Source organism: Acomys minous (genome assembly GCF_964271855.1).
Source record: "Acomys minous genome assembly, chromosome: 3".
Classification (NCBI taxonomy): domain Eukaryota; kingdom Metazoa; phylum Chordata; class Mammalia; order Rodentia; family Muridae; genus Acomys; species Acomys minous.
This window is the reverse complement of record NC_140485.1, coordinates 32,321,856-32,348,034: the sequence shown is the minus strand read 5'-3', so window position 1 is coordinate 32,348,034 and position 26,179 is coordinate 32,321,856. Positions and strand designations below refer to the sequence as shown.

The 26,179-nt window shown below is 39.0% G+C and overlaps 1 long non-coding RNA gene across 2 annotated transcripts in view; it reads right to left on the bottom strand.

Annotated features, from left to right (window-relative positions):
• The window catches only part of LOC311593613, a 113,230-nt gene that overhangs the window by 3,501 nt on the left and 83,550 nt on the right, over positions 1-26,179 (bottom strand). For both annotated transcript variants that reach the window (XR_014777782.1, XR_014777783.1), the window contains one exon: positions 23,727-23,867. This is a non-coding gene — a long non-coding RNA (uncharacterized lncRNA). The remainder of the gene's footprint in view (positions 1-23,726; positions 23,868-26,179) is intronic.

Sequence of the window (26,179 nt, the reverse complement as noted above, 5' to 3'; positions counted from 1 at the left end):
TGAAGATACCCAGAAAATGCTAAAATATTACATGAGTAATGCTTTGTATCATATGTAGGGTAAAACAGTAATAGCTTGAAGGCATATACCATTAAAAGTGATTTAATCTGATTCCTTATTGATTTTATGTTTTCACATTTTTGAAGCTGTGACTTCTAGCAGACTTAAAACAGCACAAGTGTAGCTCATAACTATATTTATATTGCAAAGTACTGATGTAGTTTTTTCAAAAAGATTTATTTATTATTTTTATGTATGTAGTGATCTGCCTGCATGTATGCCTGTACACAGGAGAGAGCATTATACAACATTATAGATGTTTGTGAGCCACCATATGGTTGCTGGGAATTGAATTCAGGACTGCTGGAAGAGCAGTTAGTGCTCCTAACCTCTGAGCCATCTCTCCAGCCCTACTGATAGCAGTTACCTTTGGAGACATAGAAGAATTTTTGATTGTTACAAGATGTAAAAGGATTCTGATAGGAATTTTATTCACTGAGCTGTTGTAATTAGATCTAAGATGTTACCAGGGTCCAAGAAGAGGTTAGGGGAGGGAAAGCAAAACTCCTGTGAGCTCTGTAAATCCCCAGTCACACACCTCTGGTTGACTGGCCTGCTAAGCCAAACTGAGACTAGTCACATTGTCCTCTTGGACACATTAATTGGATAACTCAGTATTTGGTAAGAATGTTACTGCCCTTTAGAAGGTGATTGCAAACTTCACACTGTGGAACCTGGATAAACCAGACTTGTCTGATTGGTTCCTAGAATCCACTTGGGGACCCTAACCATTTTCCTGTTTTCATTATTAGGACTCCAATACAGAATAACAACAACAACAACAACAACAACAACAACAACAACAACAACAACAATGTAACACTGAAAGGATGCCTAAGCATCACATTCTACCCTGAGCACATAGAACATTCTCTGGAGGATGACAAGAAGACTCTTATCATCAGACATATAGACATTATAAATGAAAATGAAATCTGTTAGGTTTAATCGAAAGGTCACCTATGGAAATGAAGTCAACAAATTCAAGACATGTGATGGTCTTAACATGCCTGTTTAACCCAACAAGAATGGCTTTGTCTTGGTTCTCAAAAGTCAAAAATATATTCTGTATCTCACAGATGTTTGGTTCAGGCTTATGAGATGAAAGGGGAAATGGCTGAAGTGATACATAGTTGAGAGCTATTCAAGTGTATCATGTACATTTGTGTACCACATAGGTGGACCTGCTTCTCCAGGTTGCACTGATGAACTAGGGTTCTACCTGCAGGTTCCTACCAAGCCTTCTTTACAATAGACTGGAGGAATCCAGGGGGTTGTACAGGCCAGGGTCATGATTTCCCTCTGTGCCAAGATGATTTGTCTTTACAAAGATTATAAACACACTTTTAATTTCATCAGCATCGGACAGCTAACTCAAGGTAGGACCAGAGCAAACTCATCAAAGCAGCAAAGAGAGGGACCCTTTAAATTCCAAAAGGACAACACTGGGCCCTCTTGGTAGAACACTTGCTAACCTACTGCTTCCTTAGCCCTATCTTTAGCTTCCTTTCATGTATGCCTTCTTTTGAGTTTGTGGGATATAATACTGTGAGACAGTAGCTTTAAACTCATAAGTGCCTTGCAATATGAGTCAGAACCTACGCAGTGCCAAAGAATGTTTATGCAATGCACTTAAATGTAAAGCCACACTTGGGTATGCTAAGTGATGACGACAATAAGAAACTACAAATGTTCTTCCTCTTTAGAGTGATATGTAGGGCTTTGCAGTTGAGATGGAATGAAGGGATATATGGACCATATATGTCAATTGGACATATATAGACCATAACTGTCAATTTCTGACAGTTTCACTCTACATTAAAAAAAAAAAGTTGCAAAAAACAGTTTTGACATTTGGGCATTTAGTAGGTCAAATATCATCATAATTTCTTACTTAATTTACATATGGGTTTTAGGCTTAATAGCTACAGGAGCCTTGAACTGCTCTTGGTGCCCAGAAGTCTTGGTTTTTCCATTTATTTTCCTCTGGTTTTTAGCATCAAGAAGGCCTGCAGCATATAGGAATAGAGACTCGCTACTGCTCAATGGACAATTTGCATGTCTTGTCTTATGCAATTTAGACTATTCTGTCATTCAAAGCATTTCAGTCTCAGAACATGCTTCTTTAGTTTTGATGTACTAAGAAAATTTCATATTTAGAAAAAATAAATGTCTCTGGAGACACCCCAAGTAGATGGCTTCGTGCTTTTATTTTTCTTGCATATTAAATGCACTGGATGCTTACTAGCCTTTGGGCACATTAACACATACGGCAGAGAGACAGACAGACTCTGCCATTTAGTTCACACTTTGGCAGTCAATTCACAAACAGCTATAGGCCTAGCCTGGAAACCTTCCTCCTTTCTTTCTGTGCATTATTATGTATACTTTGAGGAGATGAACAAGCTTCAGTTCTCTAAGAAGGCCCTATTTTCCCTGCAGATGGAAGAAACAGTGTCCTCTTAAGAAGACAAACCTGAAAGGGAAGATGGCATTGAGAGACACACAATACAGACGTCCCAGCAAAACGACATGCTCTGAAGTTAACCATGTTTACGCACTTAGGGGCTTTGGAGTTCAAGATAAGCTTTGGGCAAAGCATGCTCCATTAGAGAATACCCTCCTGACTCTAATAATTTCTTGAATTAAAAATGTCATGAGTTAGAAAGCGTTTTGCAAAAAAAATAAAAAAATAAAAAAATAACAACAGGTAAAAGCCAAATTTCTAAAATATGTATTGAAAAGAAAACTATAAGTGAGACCATAGCCAGGTTCTGGAGGTAAATACGTAGCCTTCATATTTTCAGTGAGAAGTCAGCTAGATACATATACAGTTAATGTCTTAACATTTCTTTCCCCTTTAGTTTCTTTAGTTTGTAAAAGAAAATACCTTCACTGTGAAGTGTTGGTCACTAAGTCCTATACATTTGTTGCCTTACCTATTTTATTAGGTGAAGGGGTTAAATTTTCTTGAGAATATTCCTGTTAGGAAAATATTACTGAATGCAAGTAAAATATCAGAAAGAGGCAGCCATTTCTTCTGAATCCCTAATTCATGCTGAGCCTACAGGGTCTAAATTCAGACTATTTTTAGAGCTGCACTGGGGAATAGGAAAGAAACTGGCCTTGCTTTGAAGGTCATGACCTTTAAACAATGGGAGTTAAGATACTATTTATTTTGAAAATCATGTATATTTAAAAAATGTTTTTGCAAAGTAAAATGAATTTATAACAAACATACAAGGAAACAAATAAGAATTGGGGGGTATGTTTTCCCAATAAAGTATTGTAATCCTCATTATATTGATGGTATAACTGACATCTCATCATTATAATGGTCCATTGCCAAAAATGCTCAGTTAGAGGGGACTACCCAAAATAAGTAAGCTAAATGTTTCCTCTAACTTACAGATAAAGGGATGAGATACCCATTACTTCAGGATGGTGCCTCACTTAAAACAATTTAAATGATTTATCTACCAGACAAAGTGAGGGTATGATTGTGTCTGAGACTCAAGAGAGACAAATTTTAGGTGAGATCTAAAACTTCCAATTACAGAACAAGGAAAATGACTTCTTCACACCCTCTTCCTCCAGGCTGGCCATTCTCCTAGTGCAGACTAAAGGATGACTCTACTTTCCTTTGTTACCATCAGTTCTGCTTATACTCTGCTCAGTTCAAGTTTCAAGAAATTAGTTTCAAGGCAGTTTACTAGTTGATGCTCTCCACCTTGACCTTGTCTCATTTTTTTCTCTTTGGATTTTTGCCTTTTAGAACTGTCTCCTTTGATTAAATCCTATCATATCTCACTGTCCTAAATTAAGTTTCTATTGTTGTGATAATATGTCACAACCAACTTGGGGGAGAGAAAGGTCTATTTGGTTTACACATCCTGATTACACTCCATTATGAATGAAAGTCAAGACAGGAACTCAGGGCAGGAACGGAAGCAAAAAGCAAGAAGAATTGCTCCTCCTAGCTTTCTTCCCCTGGTTTGCTCAGCTACCTTTTTATACTTTCCAGAACTTCCTGCTAAGGGATGATACCATCTACAGTAGGATCGGCCATCCCACACCAATCACCTCCCAGATTGGTACAACCTACAATGGGATGAGCCTTCCCACACCAATCATCTACGAGATTGGTACCACCCACAGTGGTATGAGCCTTCCCAAATCAATAATCTACCAGATTGGTACCGCCTACAGTGGGGTGAGCCTTCCCACACCAATCATCTACGAGACTGATTGCCTTTAGACAAACCTATGGGACAATACCTCAGTTCATAGTCCCTCTTTCCACATGATTCAGTCTTGTGTCAACTTGAAAGAAAAACAATTTTCACTGATTCTGTCTATTCTAGCATAGTCAGTTTTCCAGTTCTGGGCCCTACTTTGTAAGAACCTGGATTCTGATATATTTTCCCATGTTCTAGAGTTCTGGTGATTAACAAGTCATGAAGTGAGGTCTGCTTAGGTTACATTCATAGTGCAAAGTCTATTCAAGTATTATTGGCATAGAGAAGACAGACCCTTCTCATGAGTCTGTCAGACAAATAGAGTTCCTATTGAACCTCCGCTTCATCCATTACCTGCAACCCTATGAGAGATGCTTCTCCCTCTGCTTCCTAGAGTGTGGTAACCTGGATTTCCTGGATATGCTGCAATCATATCCCTACTCCAGAAACTCAACAGGAAGCTACAGGTTTGTTTTAGTCATGGTTTAAGTATATCTATGGGCTGCCTTGCGACTGTCAAGTTGAATAAACTTGGTCCTCACAAAACTGTTAGGAAGTTAGTGAGCAGTGTAGCTAAGCAGATGATCGCTGGGCCATCCAGATTCAAATGCTCGCTCTTTATACATTCAGATATGTTCTATTATCATTACAAGCTCCATTTATCCCATCTGAAAATTGGCAATGATTGTGCTTATCTCATGTAATTGTGAAAGGCTCGAGTGCATCAAATGTGTAGAGTATTGAGTGCATGGCCCAACACAGCAGAATTAATATATTATTTTTCTGATTGCTATTATTTTATTCTAACTTTCTTGAGTCCCCATAAACACGAAGGTTTATATCACTGCACCACTGATTCAGCACTCAGTTCTGGGAACTGAGAGCCTACAGCTTAGATCCATATAACATTTTGATGTCCCTGAGATTATTTTGCTTTAGATATTTTGAAAATTCAATAAAGAGCATAGGTGATTGTCCCCCATGAACTTGTAACTTCTAAGAAATATCACTGTGCCCTGAGAGACTTTGGAATGGAGTGGTTTTGTGAGTCTATGTAGGGTGGAAACAGGTATTTCAACTATAATTTAGTTCCATTTCACACAGCTGCTGACTGACACATTCTCAGTGATGGCGGTGCCCTCGGGCTGCTAATTTTTGTTTCTGGCTCCTTCAGCCAGCCATACTGAGCCACATTTCCCAACTCCTTTGAGTCTTTGATAACTGCCACTTTCTGTTTGAACTGTATAGGAAAACTTCTCTTTCTGGAGAGCTATAGAGAAAAAAATAGTTTCGTAGTGATATATATTTTCCTTCCAAATCTATATACAGCCTTATCTCTCAGGCTCAGCCTGGCAAATATTGTATCCCTGCAGCATTCATTTCTTGGACCCTGCAATCCCTACCTTGTTCAGAATGTCTTGTTCAGCATTTTCACCCATGTACCCCCTTGCCTCTGCTCTAACAAATGGTCATAGATAAATGTCTACAAAGAAATTTCATGAGTTCATAGCATGCTTGGAGATCTTTCTGGATCTTCAGGATATGCAGCTGTTTTGCAAATGGCCTCTACTAATAAGCAGTTTGTGTGACAAGAGAAGAGTGCCCCATTTAAGGTGAAGGAAACATGATATAAATGCAATTAGAGGACAAGGATCTAAGATGTCAGCGCCAATCACACATTGTGTCTGCACGGCGACTGAAGGACCAAACTGTGGGCTCTAAAACACCAATGTTAATGTTTCCCAAGTGATAGGATATGATACTGTGTGGGACAGGTGAGTCTGGGCTTGGGTCACCTGGCTAATCCACAAAAAAGGCCCTGGGTCCCTGTGGGCATACATGAGGCCTCAAGTGCCTAGCCACATGCCAGTTCACATCTCACTGTGCACAGTGTCTCAGACTGAGCTGTGGACCACAATGTCTGGGTCTCCTAGCCCAAAAGAGACCCCACAGTGTGAAACACAAGTGGATCTTACCTCAAGTCACCCGGCTGGTCCACAAAAGGGTTCCCCGGGTCCCCACAGGTGCCTAGGTCTCAGCTGATAGCTACTCACCTATGAGCTGTTCTTAATGGCCAGTGTTTGGCACCAGAAACTACCACACAGCACCAGAGACAGCCAGATGGCTAAAGGCCAGCGTAAAAATACAAACAACAAAAGCCAAAGCAATATGGCATCTCCAGAACCCAGTTATCCCAAAGCAAACATCCCTAGACACTCTAACACAACTGAAACAGAAGAAAATTACCCCAAATCTATCCTTATGAAGATAATAGTGAAGGAAATGAATAAAATCTATAAAAAATACAGCCAAACAGATTGAAGACCTTAGAAAGGCCATGACAGAGGCCTATAGAGAGGAAATGAATAAATCACTGGAAAGAAATTCAGGAAAATGCATACAATCAGGTGAAGGAAATAAATAAAATGGTTCAAGATATGAAGATGAAAATGGAAATAATAATAGCACAAATTGGGGAAAGCCTGAAAAGAGACAACTTAGAGAAGAAAACAGAAACTACAGAGGTAAAATAGATAATCAATGAGGTAGTAAAAAACAATAAAGTACATGCATTATAGGCTATATAGAGCTAAGAAGCAAGGTGTCATGCTTGAAAAAGGTAGATGACACAGCACTTGAGAAAAGATATAAAGATAAAAAAAATTGAGCCACCTACTTGGACAGTGGTGTCTCCTCCTTGAAATTATGATTCCCTATCAAGCAGTGTATTTAGGAACCCCAGGTCTGAAAGGGAGGATGGTGGAGCCTGCTGAGATTTTCTGGGTGGTTCTCAGCCGGCTGTGTGAGAATGACACAGCTTCTGGGACTGACCTTGGGTAACAAGTCTTCTGTGTGTTGGTGCTGCCCATTTCTCCCCTCTATAGGGATATGACTATGGCTCTTTGATGCGGGTGCATACACCCTGTTTCTTTTTATAAGGAGAAGTCAGAGGAGACAGAAGTCCCTTTCTAATTACTTGGTCCCAGTTACAACTGTTTGCTTCACTTGGCTGCTCTGGCTCAGATAGCCCAATTCACCTTCTTATTATTTCTTCTAAACTACCACCTGGTGTTGCTAACACTTCATACTCTCAAACCTTTTCTGCTTGGTATTCCTGGGGATCCTGTAAGTTCTCTGGTATTGTATTCTCTTTACTTATTTTAAATTTCTGTACATGAATTCATTTTTGTTTCCTACCAATATCTGTCACTTAAAAGATTTATGTACAAAGAGCCAATTTAACTCGTGCTGAGCTCATAATATAGTGGGGGAGGGTTTCAGACATGCAATGAGAGATATTTGAAGGTACATGGTTGCCTAAGGCAGGCGATGGGAGCAAGGCTTTGAGGTGGAGTTTTTATGATCAGGAGCAGAAGCCAGCAGCACACAGTGGATATAAAAGGCTGGTAGGGTAGATAAAACACTGAGATAATGCATCTAGAAAAAAAGAAGCTTGTCTAGAAGTATTTAATAAGGATATATATATATATGTATGTATATATACGTGTACATATATGTACATGTTGCCTAATATTTCCATTTTACTAAGTGATGTCAAGTGGGATGATAATATATACCAAAAGCTTTTGAGTAAGAGATAATTAGAGGAGGGACAAAGTAACTGCACTAGCATTGTAAGAATTATAGGGCTTATACGCCTTATCTTTTTGTGTGATTGCAGACTTACTTAGCCCATTCACTTTACATTGTATTCTAACCTGGCATTAACATAACATTTGTTAAAGGCTGCCCACTCTCTCCAGATCTCTTTAATATAGTTCTTGAAATTCTAGCCAGAGCAATAAGACAACAAAAGGAGATCAAGGGGATCCAAATGGGAAAGGAGGAAGTCAAATTATCCCCATTTGCAGATGATATGATAGTATATATAAGTGAGCCCCAAAATTCTACCAGAGAACTCCTATAGCTGATAACACCTTTAGCAAATTGGCTGGATACAAAATTAATTCAAAAAACTTAGTAGCCTTCCTATATACAAATGACAATCAAGCAGAGGAAGAAATTAATAAAATTATACCCTTCACGATATATATATTCACAAGCAATATAAAATATCTAGGAGCAACTCTAACCAAGCAAGTGAAGGACTTGTTTGAAAAAAACTTTAAATCTCTGAAGAAAGAGATTGAAAAGGACATCAGAAGATAGAAGGATCTCCCTTTTTCATGGATCAGGAGAATTAACATAGTAAAAGTGGCCATCTTACCAAAAGCAATTGACAGATTCAATGCAATTCCCATCAAAATACCTACACAATATTTTGAAGACATTGAGAGATCAATTCTCAACTTCTTATGGAATAACAAAAATCCCAGAATAGCTAAAACAATCTTATACAATAGAAGATCCTCAGGAGGAATCTCCATTACTGATCTCAAGCTGTACTACAGAGCAATAGTAACCAAAAAAGCATGATACTGGCACAACAATAGGCTGGTTGATCAATGGAATCGAATCGAATACCCAGAAATTAATCCACACACATATGGCCACTTGAATTTTGACAAAGAAGCCAAATGTATTCAATGGAAAAAGGATAGCATCTTCAACAAATGGTGCTGGTCAAACTGGATGCCTACATGTAGAAAAATGCAATTAGACCCATCTTTGTCTACTCAAGTCCAAGTGGATTAAAGACCTCAACATAAAATCAGAGACACTAAATGGCTTAGAACAAAAAATGAGGAAGCCTGGAACACAGGCACAGGAGACAACTTCCTGAACAGAAGTGCAACAGCCCAGGCCTTAAGGTCAACAATTAATAAATGGGACCTCTTGAGGCTGGGAAGCTTCTGTAAGGCAGGAGACACTGTCAACAGAACAAAGCAACAGCCTACACACTGGGAAAAGATCTTCACCAACCCTTCATCTGACAAAGGTGTAATATCCAAAATATATAAAGAAGTCAAGAAATTAAACACCACAAAACCAAACAAATCAATTGAGAAACGGGGCTCAGAATTAAACAGAGAATTCTTAACAGAGGAATATCGAATGGCTGAGAAACACTTAAAGAAATGCTCAATGTCTTTAGTCATCAGAGAAATGCAAATCAAAACGACTCTGAGATTCCATCTTACACCCATCAGAATAGCTAAGATAAAAAATTCAAGTGACACCACATGGTGGTGAGGATGTGGGGAGATGTGTCCTTCGTTGCTGGTGGGAATGCAAACTAGTACAACAACTTTGGATATCTATCTGGTGCTGTCTCAGAAAACTGGGAATAAGGCTTCCTCAAGACCCAGCTATTCCACTCCTTGGAATATACCCAGAAGATGCTCCAGCACACACAGGGCATATGCTCAAGCATATCCATAGCACCCTTATTCATAATAGCCAGAACCTAGAAACAGCCTAAGTGTCCCTCAGTTGAAGAATGGGTAAAGAAACTGTGGTACATTTACACTACAGAATACTGCTCAGCTATAAAATAAAAACAAGCAACTCCCAAAATTTGTAGACAAATGGATTGAATTAGAAATGATCATAATGAGTGAGTTACCCCAGAATCAGAAAGACTCAAATGGTGTATATTCACTTATATCTGGACACTAGCCTAAAGGACACTTCCCATGAAAGTCTTCACTTATCATGAAAGTGGGATAGATGTGATTGGGGCTCTAGGTTAGAGAAATATGGGAGAATGGGGAAATAGATGGATCCAGAGGGTCTTAGAAACCTATAAGAAGAACATTATGATGAGCGGATTTGGGCCTAGGGGTTCTGCTCAAAGTATGGCACCAGCCAAGGACAATACATGCAGTAAGCTTTGAACCCCAAACCAGATCTAACCAATGGACAGGACAGTCTCCACAGTTGAGTAGAGAGTGGAGAGTGAGGACTGATTTTCACACAAACTCGGGTGCACCACATTTGACCACATCCCCTTGATGGGGAGACCTGGTGGCCCTCAGAGGAAGGATTACAAGCTACCAAGAAGAGACTTGATATCCTATGAACATATACAGGGGGAGGAGGTCCCTCCTAGTCACAGTCATAGGGAAGAGGAGTAGGGGGAAAATGAGAGGGAGAGAGGAATGGGAGGATATAAGGTATAGGATAACAATTGAGATGTAACATGAATGAATTATTAAAATGATATTAATTAAAAACAACAAAAACTCCAAAAAATGCTTGTTAAAGAGGGTTGTTTTTATAATAATAATAATTTTATAAAATATAAAATTATAAAATATAATTATAAGAATAATATATTATTATATTATATATTGTATTATTGTTGTTGTTATTATTATTATTATAGAAAACAATAACTTGGGAACTGGAGAGATGGCTAAATGGGTTAAGTTCTTTCAAGTTAAGCATAACACCTAGGTACAGATCTTCCAGACCCACATAAATATTGTCTATAATATTGTCTATAATAAATATTGTCTATAAGCCCAGCACTAGGAAGCAGAGGCAGGCCTACACTGGAGGTTCACTGGCCAGTCAGTATAGCTAAATCTGCAAGCTCCAGGTTAACTAAAGAGAGTTCTTGTCTTTAAAAAAAAATAAGGTGAATAATGACAGAAGACAACAGATGTCACCTGTTAGTCTCTATATGTGAACATGTGGATACACCTGCTCAGAAACATGCAAGTGTACGTTCATACTCCATCCTAGACACAAAACAGCATCCTAACTTGTGACTAGCAATAATACTCTGATTCAATTTTTTCTTCAACTAAACCTTAGTGAATATGTGTTAACCTTTTGGAAGGAAATTGCTTAACAGAGAAAAATAGACGTTTGCCAGCACCACATTGGGGAGGAGAGTGTTGTGGTCTTCCTGAGTTTAAATACTGAAGTTATTCTTGCTCCAGGCAACCTGAACTTCCCTTTCCCAGGAGCCTCACACATGCTCTGTCTCATTCTTATTTGGTTTACCTATTCCAAAAACTGCTTACCATGGCAACACTTTTCTGCATGACAGGCAGTTAAATTTTCTTGGAAAAACTGCAACAAAGTGTCAGTTTTCATAAACCATCTATACTAAAAGGTTTTCTTCCTAAGTGATTTCCAGTCACTTTGTTTGGTCTTTTGGCCCTTTCCAAAAGGCAGTTTATAAGTGAAAACCTTTCTGAGATCCATATACTTGCTCAATATTAGTGATGCATGTTTTTGGGATGGGTATAACTTCTCAGAATGGAAAAATAATTGACACTGGAACTCTCTTTTTTTTATACCACAGCAGCAACATTCAGATAACACTTGAACCAAATAATTATGCATTTTATAAGAATGTGCTTTGGGAACCATAGAGTTGTGAGATGAAAGGATAATAGAGAGCTGAAAATAATTCTAGCCCAATTTGGATTCCACTCTGCACACCAGGGGATGTGTTTCATTCAGAAAAACGCAAAGATATTTCCAGAAGCCATCCTATGGGATTAGGTGTTTGGTGCTAACAACAGTATTTAAGGGTTTTTGTGTGATCATGAATAAATCCATATATCCTTTGAACCAACTGTCAAGAGGCAGTAAACACTGGGCTGCATTTTAAATACAAAAGTTGGTGTTTCTATGTTTTTTATTCTTCTGGTCCAAACATGTTTGGATCAACATGCTACTTGTTAGTCAATATGTAATTGAAGTATCCCAAAGCAGTAACAGTTGAGATTTTCCCACAGAATTGTTCACAATTCCTTACGTCAAGTTATTAATCTACTCTTGGCATCCAGTCAAGGCAAAATATATTATGCAAATTAGCTCTTGGCCATGAGCATGAATGGAATTAGTTTTAAGCTCAAGAGAAATCTGGCCATGAGCAAATGGTGGAGGATGGGGATAGGTACAAGCATATGACTCGGTGAAATACTCATGTGTTTCATGATAGATGTTTCTTCAAGGTAACTTAACTCCTCTTCATACACAAGCACAAGGAGATTAGTAAAAAAAAAAGATCCAACAATGAGAAATTAAAAATGTGAGCTTTTAGGCGGGGTTAAATATTGAAGTTCACTTTCATACTTAGTTTTCAAGATCCAGTCATGGTTTTAAAACATTAATGTAAGACCAGATGAATCGTGAGTCATAAACTAGATATAATGTTGTGATTGTGTTACTTGTTTATTATGTCCAAGCTTTAAAATGAGTCAGTTGCAATAATGGGTTGCTTTCCTGAACACATGTTTTATGGGCAGAAAAAAAAATCACCCTGCAGACTGTGTGCTGTATGGAAATTGTATTATTCTGTGTCCTGCCACAAACATCTGATTTTAAATGGGTATGAGAATCAGACAATGCTTACCACTCTGCCACAAGCAAAGGGAAGCCTTTTGAGAAGAGAACAGGGGTAACTGCCATCCAAGTACTATTTTTTTTTAAGTCCAAAGAGGTCAGAAATGATGTTTTCAAGATCTGCTCTAGAACTCAGGTGTAAAGGTGGATGCAAGTGGGTTAACAACATGGTAGACAGCAGTGGATGAGTGAATACTTACTGTGATGTTAGACTCCTTTGAGCAGGGTATTCTTATAAAGAAAGCATTCTTCAAATCTAATTATAATTAAACTAGTGGCCAAGGATGGACAGGAGCCCTAAGGAAAACACTGGGATTAATAGAATACAGGGGAGGACTCAGGTGAGCATCAGCCATAATGCACTATGCTTAAGGAATTTCATAGGCTTTCAAGCCTGTTGGAGGGAGACAAAGACCCCAGAATGTAGTTATAATTAATGTGGGCAAGAAAGAAGGGGATGAAGTTATGATGGAGAAAACAGAGGAATTAGAGACCTGGATTCCATTGTGCCAGAGAGATTGGTTGGAGTTGTTAATTGGGATGAGTGTCCACAGGAGCTAAGGCGTCAGCAGGTAATAAGAGGGAAAGCTGATACTTTACCAAGTTGTCTCAAACTTGATTATTCTTGTGTGGAGTGTTGAGAGGAGGTGTAATAGCATTTTGAAAGTATGAGGCAATTTCTCCCAGGATTGTTATAGAATAATATAGCAAAGACCTTTTTTTCTCTATAGCACTTATATCTGTCCGTTCATTCACCTAGGCAGAGGTTTAAGAAATCTTCATAGAATAATAAGTATTCTTGGCTTTAAAAAGGCTTTCATATAATGTGTCATTCTGTGATTTTAAAAAAGTAATGTTTTCTGCCATCCTTGTGGTTTGGTCTGTGCAGGGCAGGCAGTTTGCCAAGCCCTTAGACCGAGATGAAACCAGTCCTTGAACTTTGAGTCTTTATTGGACAGAGAAGAAAAAGAAATAAATAATACAACATGTGGGACCTTTTATAAAGGAGTGGAAGAATTTTGTAAGAGAAAATAAATGGGGATTCAACAATGCAAAGTGTGGTCAGCCACATTTTTTTTTTGAGGAAAGTAAGGTTTCTGATAAGACTGGAATGAAATAAGATGTTGAATGTTGGAGAAGCAAGAGGGATGGCCCAGGCAACAAAAAGCACATGCACACAAGCAAGGAAGCAGAACAGACCAGAACACAGCACTGTCAAGAGAAAGGACACCAATGCGGCTGAGAATAATGAGTGAGAGGAAGAATCACGTTAGGAGGCCGGACTGCAAGCTGGAAAGGACTAAACTCTGCCTTTCCTAGAAGTCCAGATTTTCCTGCAAATGACAATAAGCTTGTGACATGTTTTAAATTATAAGTTACAAGAGCCACATATCCTTAAAATGAGTATGACACTCACTACAGTATAGTGTCTAAACTCCAAGGGGAAAAACTCATAAAATATGCTATATGGGGATTTAGGAGCCAAGGCTGATGTCTTAGGTGACCATTACAGGGACATACAAAGAGAGAAGAGATCCATTTAGGTATTAGAAAATGATTCAACAATTTTGTTCTTCTCCAAACTCATGTAGCCATGCCCAAGAGTGAGCTTAAAAGTATTAGTCACAAAAGGAAAATATAGAAACAACACAGATGCAGATTAGTTATTGTAGCACAGTTACTTATACACTAGAAAATGATACAGCAGCCAACACTCATCACCCATAGCAACATGAATATGCTTAAGTCTTAGAAACATGAATTTAAAGTAAGGCCAAGCCTTAAGAACATGATACCATTTTAAATAAAATTAAAGTCATTAAGCTGAAAGAGATACACCTCTAGGGATATATGGAGATGTCAAATCATATTTTTTTTTAAAGGATGTAAATGATGGACCAAAGATACAGGAAAATACTCATCTGAAGGGAAGTAGGGCGGACTGGAAAATGGAGAAGAAAAGGACTGGGTATAGGATACTAGCACCATCCTAGTTTGCATATTGTTCATGGATGTTTGAGTAAAGCATGTACAGGACAAAGGTTGAAAGAATGTCAGTTATTCTAATTCTGTGTATCTGAGTCCTCCCAAATGTGACAAAATATACTGATAGCTTAGATGTGGGATTCCCTCTTTGCCACCTATAAGGCAAAGGGGAGTCATGAATCAAGGGAAGCATGCACCTTCCAATCCAGGTACTTTGAAAAGTAAAGTGGAATCCAAGATGGTGGCGCTAATCACACAATGTGTCTAATTGGCTGGACTGAACAGAGGGACTGGGTTGGAAGATGCAGAGCACCAGAGCTGGAGTGTCCTGAGTGAGAGGGGTACATACTATGTGGAGTACAGCTGAGCCTATCCTCAGGCCATCCAGCTGGTCCATGGAGGAGAACCTGGGTCCCTAGGCTATGGTGCCCAGTCCTCAGAGTCTGGACACATACCTGCCTGTGAGCTGCATTTGCACTCTACATCTTGGACTGAGCTGTAGGCTGCAAGGCACCAGTGTCTAGGTCTGTTACCCCAGAAGAGACCCAAGGGTGGGGAGCACAAGTGGATCTGATGTCAGATTGCCCCTGCCTATCCATAGCAGGCCCCAGGGCCCATGCAGGTGTGGGCATGTTCACCAAAGCCCAGCCAAATGCACATTAGCACATTGCACCAGCACTCTGTCTCAGACTGAACTGTGGGTGGCAGAGCACCAGAATCTTGGTCTGCTAGCTCAGTAGAGACCCCAGGATGTGGAGCATGGGTAGATCTGACCTTGGATCACCCAGCCAATCCACAGAAGGCTCCAGGGCCCAAGCATGCAAAGGCATGGTAGACAAAACCTGGCCATATGCCAGACAGTGCACTGCACCAGCCCTCTATCTCAGGCCCAGACTCCAAAGCCTAGCTAGCCACAGGCTAGCCCACAAGCAGCATGCATGCCCTGTGTTTTAGACATAATTTTTGGCCACAAGGCAAAGTGTCTTGGTCTTGGATTCCAGAGGAGATCCCATGGTATAGAGCACAAATGGATCTGACCTCAGGCCACCTGGCCAATTCATGGAAAATTCCCGGATCTGAACCCAGACCACCTGCCTGATCCACAGAATGGTTCCCTGATCCTCGCAGGTGAGGGGTCTCAACCTATAGCCAGTCACCTACAAACTGTTCTCAATGGCAAGTGGAGGACACCAGAAACTACCACCCAACACCAGAAACAGCATGATGACTAAAGGCCAGCATAAAAAAACCCACAAAAGCCAAAATAAAATGGCATCTAGAGAACCCAATTAACCCAAAGCAAACAACGAATGAACACTCTAACACAAACTAAAACACAACAAAATTGCCTTAAATATATCCTTATGGAGACGATAGTGGAGGAAATGAATAAGATCTGTAAAGAAACACAGCTAAACAGATTGAGGACCTTAGAGAGGTGATGACAGAGGCCTATAGAAAGGTAATGAATAAATCACTAGAAGAAATTCAGGAAAATGCAAACAATCAGGTGAAGGAAATAAATAAAATGGTTCAAGATACGAAGATGAAAATGGAAATAATAATAAAAGCACAAGTTGGGGAAAGCCTGGAAAGAAAGGACTTAAAGAATGAGATAGGAACTATAGAGGTAAGCATTTACAACAGAATACAAGAGATAGAGAAAAGAATCTCAGGTGTAGAAAATATAATGGGAGAATTTGATGCAATCATCAAAGAAATGTTAAATCTAAAATAAATACTGACATAAAACATCCAAGAAATCAATGACACCATGAAAAGTTGAAACCTAAGGATAATAGGATAATTGAGGAAATAGAAGATGACCGGCTTTAAGGCCCAGAAAATATTTTCAAAAACATCATAGAAGAAAAATTTCACAATTTAAAGAAAAGAGATTCATATAAATATACAAGAGGCCTACTGAACACCAAGTAGAGTAGAACAGAAAAGAAAATCTCCCACCACATAATAATCAAAACAAAAAATGTACAGAACAAAGAAAAATATTAAAAGCAGCAAGAGAAAAAAGACAAATAACATATAATGGCAAACCTAGCAGAATAACACCTAACTTTGTAGCAGAGACCAAAAAAGCCAGAAGGGCCTGGGCAGAGGATTTGAAAACCTCAAGAGACCACAGATGCCAGTTCAGACTACTATACCCACGAAAACTTTGAATAACCTTAGGTGGAGAAAACAAGATATTCCATGATAAAAACAAATTCAAATAGTACCTATCCACAAATCCAGCCCTACAGAAGACAATAGAAGGAAAACTCCAACCCAAAGAGGCTAACTACACACAGGATAACACAGGAAATAGATAACTTCACTTTAGCAAAACAAAAACCAGTCAAACAAGCATATACACTACCACATCAACATCAAAATCAAGGGACCTAACAGGAACTGGTCATTAAACTCTCTAAACATCAATGGTTTCAACTATCCAATAAAAAGACACAGACTAACATAATGGATGCATAAACAAGACCCAACATTCTTCTGCATTTAAGAAATACATCTCAGCCACAAAGACAGACATTACCTCAGGGTAAAATCCTGGAAAAAGGCCTTCCATGAAAATGGACACAATAAGCAAGCTGCAGTAGCCATTCTAACATCTAATATAAAACAGACTTTTAAACAAAATTAATCAAAAGAGATAAGGAAGTACACTTCGTATTCATCAAAGGAAAATTCAACCAAGATAACATCATAATTATGCAATTTATGCACCAAGTACATGACACCCACATTTGTAAAAGAAATATTAATAAAGCTTAAACCACACACTGATCCCCATAAATCAATAGTGGGAGGCTTCAACACTCTCCCTTTCACCAAAGGATAGGTCAATAAAACAGAAGGTAAACAAAGATATAATGACACCAGCTGATTTTATGAATCAAATGGACCCAAGAGATATCTACAGAACTTTTCACTCATACACAAAAGATTATACCTTCTTCTCAACATCTCATGGACCCTTCTCCAAAGCTGACCAGATAGTAGGTCACAAAACAAGCCTCAACAGATACAAGAAGATTGAAAGAATACCTTGTATCTTATCAGACCACCATGGACTAACACTGGCCCTCATCAACAACAGAAATAACAAAAATCTTATGCACACTTGGAAACTGAACAACTCTCTACTTAATGATAACCGGGTAAGAGAAGAAATAAATCAGGGACTTCCTAAAATTCAATGAAGGTACAACATACCCAAATTTATGAGACACATTGAAAGCAGTGCTAAGAGGAAAGTTCATAGCACTAAATACCTTCATAAAGAGATTGGAAACATCTCATACAAGTAACAACAACACATCTGGAAGTACTAGGAAAAAAGAAGCAGAAACACTCAAGAGAAGGAGATGGCTGGAAAAAATCAAACTCAGGGCTGAAATCAATAACTTAGAAACAAAGAGAACAATTCAATGAATCAACAAAACCAAGAGCTGCTTCTTTGAGAAAATCAACAAGATAGACAAATTCTTAGCCAAACTAACAAAAAGACAGAGAGAAACTATCCAAATCAACAAAATCAGAAATGAAAAGGGAGACACAACAACAGACACTGAAGAAATGCAAAGAATCATTAGATCTTACTTCAAAAACCTATATGGCACAAAAATTGAAAACCTAAAGGAAATGGACAATTTTATTTACAGATTCCATTTGCCAAAGTTGACTCAAGATCAGGTAAACAAATTAAATAGTCCCATTACTCCTACAGAAACAGAAGCAGTCATCAAAAGTCTCACAACAACAACAACAACAACAACAACAACAAAGCACAGGGCCAGATGGTTTCAACACAGAATTCTACTAGACCTTCAAAGGAGAGCTAATATAGATACTCTTCAAAGTATTTCACAAAAATGAAATGGATAGAACATTACCAAACTCATTCTTTGAGGCCACAGTCACCTTAATACTAAACCACACAAAGACCCAACAAAGAAGGAGAACTTCATACTGATTTCTCTTATGAAAATTGACACAAAACTACTCAATAAAATACCAACTGAATTCAGGAACACATGAAAGATATCATTCACCATAACCAAGTAGGCTTCATCCCAGGCATGCAGGGATGGTTCAATATATGGAAGTCCATCAATGTAATCCACCATATAAACAAACTGAAAGAAAAAAACCCATATAACCATCTTCTTAGGTGCTGGAAAGCATTTGATAAAATACAGCACCTATTCATGTTTAAAGTCTTGAAGAGATCAGGGATACAAGGCATATACCTAAACATAATAAAGGCTATATAAAGCAAGCCACTGGCCAACATCAAATTAAATGGAGAGAATCTCAAAGGAAATTCCAGTAAGATCAAGGATTAGACAAGGCTGCCCACTCTCTCCATATCTCTTCAATATAGTACTTGAAGTTCTAGCTAGAGCATTAAGAAAACAAAAGTACATCAAGAGGATCAACATAGGAAAGGAGAAAGTCAAAGTATTGGTATTCACAAATGATATGATAGTGTACATAAGTGATCCCCCAAATTCCATCAGAAAACCCCTACAGCTTATAAACAGCTTCAGCAAAGTTTCTGGATACAAAATCAAGTTTTAAAAAAGGTCAGTAACCCTCCCGTATACAAATGATAAATAGACTGAGAAAGAAATTAGGGAAACTACACCCTTCACGATAGCTAAACAAACAAACAAACAAAAAAATCATAAAGTATTTTGGTGTAACTCTAACTAAGCAAGTGAAAGACTTGTCTGAAATAAGTTCAAGTCTCTGAAGAAGAAAATTGAAGAAGAAATAAGAATATGGAAAGACCTCCCATGTTCATGGATTGGTGGAATCAACATATTGAAAATGGCTATCTTACCAAAAGCAATCTACAGGTCCAATGCCATCCCTAATAAAATACCTACACAATTTATAAAGACCTTGAAAGATGAATTCTCAACTGCATATGGAAAAACAAATCCTGTATAATAAGAGATCTTCTGGAAGAATCTCTATCCCTGATCTCAAGCTGTACTATAGGAATTGAATAAAAGACCCAGAAATAATTCCACACATTTATGGACACTTGGTTTTTGACAAAGAAGCCAAATACATACAATGTAAAAAAGATAGCATCTTCAACAAATGGTGCTGGTCTAATGAGATGTCTACATGTGGAAAAATGCAAGTAAATCCAGATTTATTGCCATGCACAAAATTGAGGTACAAGTGGATTAAAGATCTCACCATAAAACAAGACACACTAAATCTTTTAGAAGAGAAAATGGGGAAGAGTCTAGAGCTCATTGGCACAGAAGACAATTTCCTGAACAGAACACTAATAGCTCAGGATCTAAGATCAACAATTAATAAATGGGACCTCATGAAAATGAAAAGCTTTTGTAAGGCAAAGAATATTGTCAACAGAATGAAATGAGAGCTTACAAACTAGAAAAAAAAACTTCACCAACCCTACATCTGTCGAAGTGCTAATATCCAAAATATATAAAGAACTCAAGAAATTAACATCACCAAACCAAATAACCCTCTAAAATAGAATTCAGAGCTAAACAGAATTCTCAACAGAGAGATATTGAATGGCTGAGGAACTAAGAAATCCTCAATGTCCTTAGTCATCAGGGAAATGCAAACCAAAACAACTCTAAGATTGGCTAAAATCGAAAACTCAAATGAAAGCACATGTTGATGAGGGTGTGGAAAAAGGGGAACACTCCTCCATTCCTGGTGGGAGTGCAAACTTGGACAAGCATTTTAGAACTCAATCTGGTGTTTTTTCAGAAAATTGGGACTAGTTCTACCTCAAGACCCAGCTATACCACTGCTGGGCTTATACCTGAAAGATGCTCTACCATACAACAAGAACATTTGTTCAACTATGTTCATAGCAACCTTATTCATAATAGTCAGAATCTGGAAACAACCTAGATGTCCCTCAACCAAAGAATGGATAAAGAAAGTGTGGTACATTTACACAATGGTATACTACTCAGCTATTAAAAACAAGGAAATCCTGATATTTGCAGACAAATGGATGCAACTAGAAATGATCATTCTGAATGAGGTCAACTAGGCCCAGAATGACATGCATCCACTTATAAGTGGATAATAGGCCAAAAAAGATGTCCTCTGGGAATCTCCATTCAGCAGGGGATCAGGACAGATGCTGGGACTCACTGCTGAACTACAGGGAAGAATGAGGGAAATGGAAGTGTCCAGAAGATTCAGGAGCCTCACAAAGAGATCATCAAGGCTGGCAGATCTAGACCCAGGGAGGCATGCACAAACTGTTGTACCAAGCAAGGGCAGTGCATACAGTAAACCTAGACCCCCTGTTCAGATCAGGCCAATGGACAGCTCATTCTCCACAGTTGTGGGGAGAGCAGTGACTGCCTCTGACATGAACTCTATTGCCCCCAATTTGACCACTTCCCCTTGGTGGGGATGCCTGCTAGGCACAGAGAGGAAGAAGAAGCAGGCTTTCCGGATAAGACCTGGTAGGAAATGCTCATATGATAGGGGAGCAGGTCCTTTTCTATCAGAAGTCTAGAGGAAGGGAATAGGGCAAAAGAGGGAGGTAGGGTAGGAATGGGATGATAAAAGTGAGAGGCTAACAATGGGGATGTAATCTGAATAAATAATAATAATTTTTAAAAAAAAGATGCTAGCAAGGGTAAGTCTCAGGTTGGGCCAGGCATTGATTGGATATTCCCTCACTCTTTGTTCCATCTTTATCCCTGCATAGCTTTTAGGCATGGTAAATTTTGAGTCAAAGTTCTTGTGGATGGGTTGGTGTTCCCCTCCATTCACTAGGAGTCTAGTTAGAGGGTGCTCTCTTCAGACTCGGGGACCTCTGCTACTAGGAGTCTCAGCTAGGGTCACCCCATATCCTCCAGGAAGTATATCCTATCTTAGGTCTCTAGCTTGGCACAGAGATGCCTCTGCCCATGTTTTTTCTACTCTGTGCCGGCCCCCTGTCCCCACCCTCATTTCTCTCTGTGCTCCCTGCCCTGAGATACTCTGCTTACTTGCAGATAGGAGTCTAGCCTAGCTGTCCCCTGAGAAGTTCCACCCAGAAGTGGATCAAAACAGATGCTGAGACTCACAGTCAAACCTTGGGTGAAGCCTGGGAGCCTTGTGGGAAGATGGGGAGAATGATGGAGGGACCTGAAGGTGACAAAAAGACCAACAGAGACAACTAACCAGTGCCCAGAGGGGCTTGCAGTGACTAAGGCAGCAACCAAAGACCATTCATGGGCTGGACCTAGGCCCCCCCTTCATAGATGTAGCCAATGGGCAGCTCAGGCTTCATGTGGGTCCCCTAGTAAGAGGAAGAAAGGCTGTCTTTAATATGGACTCTGTTGCCTGCTCTTTGATCGCTTATCCCTAGCTGGGCTCCCTTGCCAGACCACAGGGGAGGAGGATGTGCTCAGTCCTGATCTCTGAAGAACAGGGGAACAGGGAAGGGTGGAACCAGGAGAGCAGGGAAAGGACTATGACTGGGGTGGGAAGTGAATAAATAAATAAATAAATAAATAAATAAATAAATAAATAAAATTAATTTTAAAAAAAGATGCTAACCAAGCCATGGGCCCTGGATCCCCATGGGCTTGGTACCATACTTCAAAACCATTCTTGCTGAGTGTTGGGGACAGACAGCAAGGACACTGAATTGTGAGTATTATAAAGTAGTGAAGGCATGGAGAGCAGTTTGCTGTGCAGGGTTGGGGTAGAGTGGTGGGTTAGAGTTGATTGTGGGTGGGTTCTGTCAAAGCTGAAAGATAAGAAAGAGAAGCCACTAACTGGGGACCAGTGAGGAGGGAAATGTGTCATTTCAGTTGAGAGGGCCCAGCCAGAACTGATGCTGGGGCCTGAATGTGACTCCTTCTTATACCAACTCCTCTGGAAGAAAAACTTTTGCTCAAGCATATCAGGAAGCATATGCAGATTTGGAGATGAGATGAGTAAATGAGACCCTAGCAGTCTTGATTTGTTTACAGCAACAACAGAGCTGTTTGGGAGGTGAAAGCTGACACCGAGCACCCCCCAAAAAGGGAATCATCTATGAAATCACCCTGAAATTAGAGAGAAAAGTTTGCAGTAAGGGAACTGTGGAGCCCATCTGAGCCTCAGGAGGATAAATGTCAAGCCAATCACTTGACTGTACTGTGTTACTCTTCAGTATTCTCTGTGACAGGTGTGATTTCCTTTACTCAAGGCTGAGGGTCCAGCTCTCAATCTTTGGAGCTGTCTTTATCCTGGATCCAAATCCTGATGCCTCCAATTCCCATCTATCAGCTCTTAGAAGTTGACTTGTCAGTGTCTGTTTCCTACATGGAACCTGAAGACCATTGTAGACTCTGTCTTGTAAGGCTAAGGGAGCGAATTATTCACAGGTATCAAGTGCACACAATGATATCTGGCCCAACAAGTCATCAGCTCATGTGAGTAAGGCCACTTAAAATTCCTTTGAGGTAAGGCCCATGCATCTACAGCTTCAGAGCCTCATGACTTTGAAAGTTGTATGTTTTCTAGCCATCAAAAGCAAAAGAGGAAGTTGAAAATTATAAGAGTCATGCATAATAAATAATTTTCTTGGATTAAAAATATACTTGATTTTAGGAATTGTTAGTTTTAAGAAAACTATCCGTGTTACAAAAATTCCTAGTTTCTGAAAGCTCACTGTTGCCTAAATTTTCGTAAAATGAATTACAAATTGCATAGATGTCAGTTAAGTGACAAATTCAGTCTGGAAACAAGAGCTCACTTACGAACAGTTTCCTTCAAATTCTAGAGTGTAGAAGATTTCCATGTCATAATTCCATTCATTTGTATTTTCTGCAAAGAAACTTCTCGGACTAATAATGTCACCTAAGTGTGTAATGCTTTGAAATCACACTGAGATAAAACAATCAAGTGATATTACTGGTTATTTCTGTAACTCCTCAAAATTCTTCCATGTTAGTCTCAACTTGACACATAAATATCTGGTGTCTTCACTGTGATAATCACAGGAAAAGTACCAAATGGCATGTCAGAAAGGAGAGGCTGATTTGCAATTATTTGTGGGTTTTATACTTGATCCTCAATGTGTCTCTGAAACAGAAGACAAAAATACTTTACTCACTTCATAAACAGGTAGACAAAGTTTTAGAGAAAACACAGTTTTACCTTTAGAGGGGGCATGTTGGTCAAAGGGTACATAAAGAGTCAGCTCTCTAGGACACTAAGTTCTGGAGATCCAGCATGAAGTGTAATGACTGTGGTTAATAACTTGATGTTTCCTTAGAGTCAGTCTTAAATATCTTGGCCCTTGAAAACACAAAATAACCATGTGAGGTCACAGGTGTTATAAATACCTTGTTAAATACTTTGTAATATATTCACAGACAAAACCATCACATTGTATGTTATAAAGTATATGATTTATTTTAAATTATTTATTATTAATTGTAACCAGAATTTGTATCTCTGTGTGTTCCTCTTTCTTCCACTCTTCCCCACCTCTTTTCTTCTTCCCTTTCCACCCCCCCCAACACTAGATAAGAGGAGAGAAAGGATAAAGGAATAATCATTAGACTACTTTCTGTCATTAGGGGCATTGAACTCCTTGGGGCAAGTGTGATTTTCGCAGTCAGGATATCTAATTTCTTCTTGTTTCTTCTTTGTGCATGACTGCTTAACAATCAGCAAACAACACCAACCAACAATGAACAAATAACAACCTCTTTGGTCCCTGGCATTTATATACCCTCTAAAAAGTCTCCAGAATACTAAACATGACAAAACTGCAGAAACTATCTGCAGCTGGCAAACACGTGCCCTTGCTAGAGCACGAGGCAAATCATAGTCAGCTGCTATGAAGCAGCCTCAAATCCCCACATCTGGGATTAAAACAAAAACATATACCCATAATATTTCTACATTTTAAAAAACAAAACCAAAATTCTAACTACAATTAATTTATGTATCAGTGTGTTTATATGCAGTGCCCGTGGATGTGGATCCATGGATGCCAAAGCATGTGTGTGAAAGACAGAAAATAATTCTGTGGAGTTGGCTTTTTCCATGGACTATCCTGTGGGTCTTGGGACTTGAACTCAGGTCTCTCGGCTTATGCAGCAAGCCATGTCATTGCCCCATGATTTAATTTAATTTTGTATTTCTATGTACACACACCTGTGTAAGGGGACCAGAGAAAGACCTCAGAGGTCATTCATGACATTCTGTAGAGCTGTTTTTGAGACAGGCTCTCTGACCAGCTTGTAGCTCTCCATGTCAACTAGGCTGTCTAGCCATTGGACTCCAGGGAACCACCTAGCTATGCCTCCTCAGTGCTTGGATTCCAGTGACACACTACTGGGGACTGGGTTGTGGGAATTGAACATCAGGTCCACGTGCTTGTAAGACTAGTATTTTACTAACTGAGACATCTCACCAGATTTTATATATATATATATATACAGTCTTCATTTTTAACCTGTAAAATTTATCTCAATCAGCTAAGGGGGAAAAAATGAAAGCACAGAATTTGTGAAAGAGGCCACGAGTCTTCACTCACCACATTCACATCATTACACCTGCTCCTAGAACTAATATGAAATGTTAGCAATGGGGAGGAAATAAAACTAGAAAAACAGAATTGTCACTCTCATAGTGCCATTGCTTTTAATGCCATTTCTAATTCAGAATAACTTTCACATTAGGGACCCTGAAAGTTGTCCATTCAAGTCCATTCAACATAAATAGGAGAGTTCATATTTGCACATATTAATCTTAAGTTATTAAGTGACCAAAAGTCATGTAGAAGCAACATAAACGTGTAAGGTATACGTGCATGGTTATAAAACCACGACCACTTTTACACTAGGGAATTTCAAATTTTTGTCTTTAATTGACTCTCTCGCCCTCTTTTAAAGGGTCATTTTCATTGCCATAATCTTCAGCACCTGAGAAGTCACCTGAGAAGCCATACACTAAACAAATGCCTAGATTGGGGTTTCTGAGGATTTAAAAAGCTTTAAGAATAGAAACTGTGCTAGAAAACATGGCTTTCCTTTTGGATTTCTTTGGCTGTGATAAGACAAGGAAATGTATGAATACAGCACAGCAAAAAAGAAATAAATAAGCAATAACTCTCTGATTTAGTTCATAATCAAAGTGTTAAAGTTAGAAATAATTCATCTATGGTAGCTGGCTGTCCACTTGGCAGATTTTAGAGTCAGAAGAAACCTCAGCACACCTTTGTGAAGGAATTGAAATAGGAAAACCTGACGCTGTGTGTGGTAAGCACCTGTCCATGGTAAGGGGCCCTGGATGGAATATAAAGGAGAGTGCAAGCAGAGATCCAGCCTTCATATCTCTCTCTCTCTTTCTCCTTTCTGACTCTGAACATCACATGAGTAGCAGTCTTAAACTCTTGGTGCCTTACATTGGCCTTGATGGAGTATACCCAGGACCTGAGAGCCAGAACAAACCCTTCCTGTCATAAGCAGGTGTTGTGAGGTGTTTTGTAATAAAAAGAGTAACTAATACATTAACTAATCTGAGAACATTAGATATTTTAACTGAATAATTTATGGGTAAAGAGAGAGATCTTAATAGTTCACTTTTTTTTTTTTTTG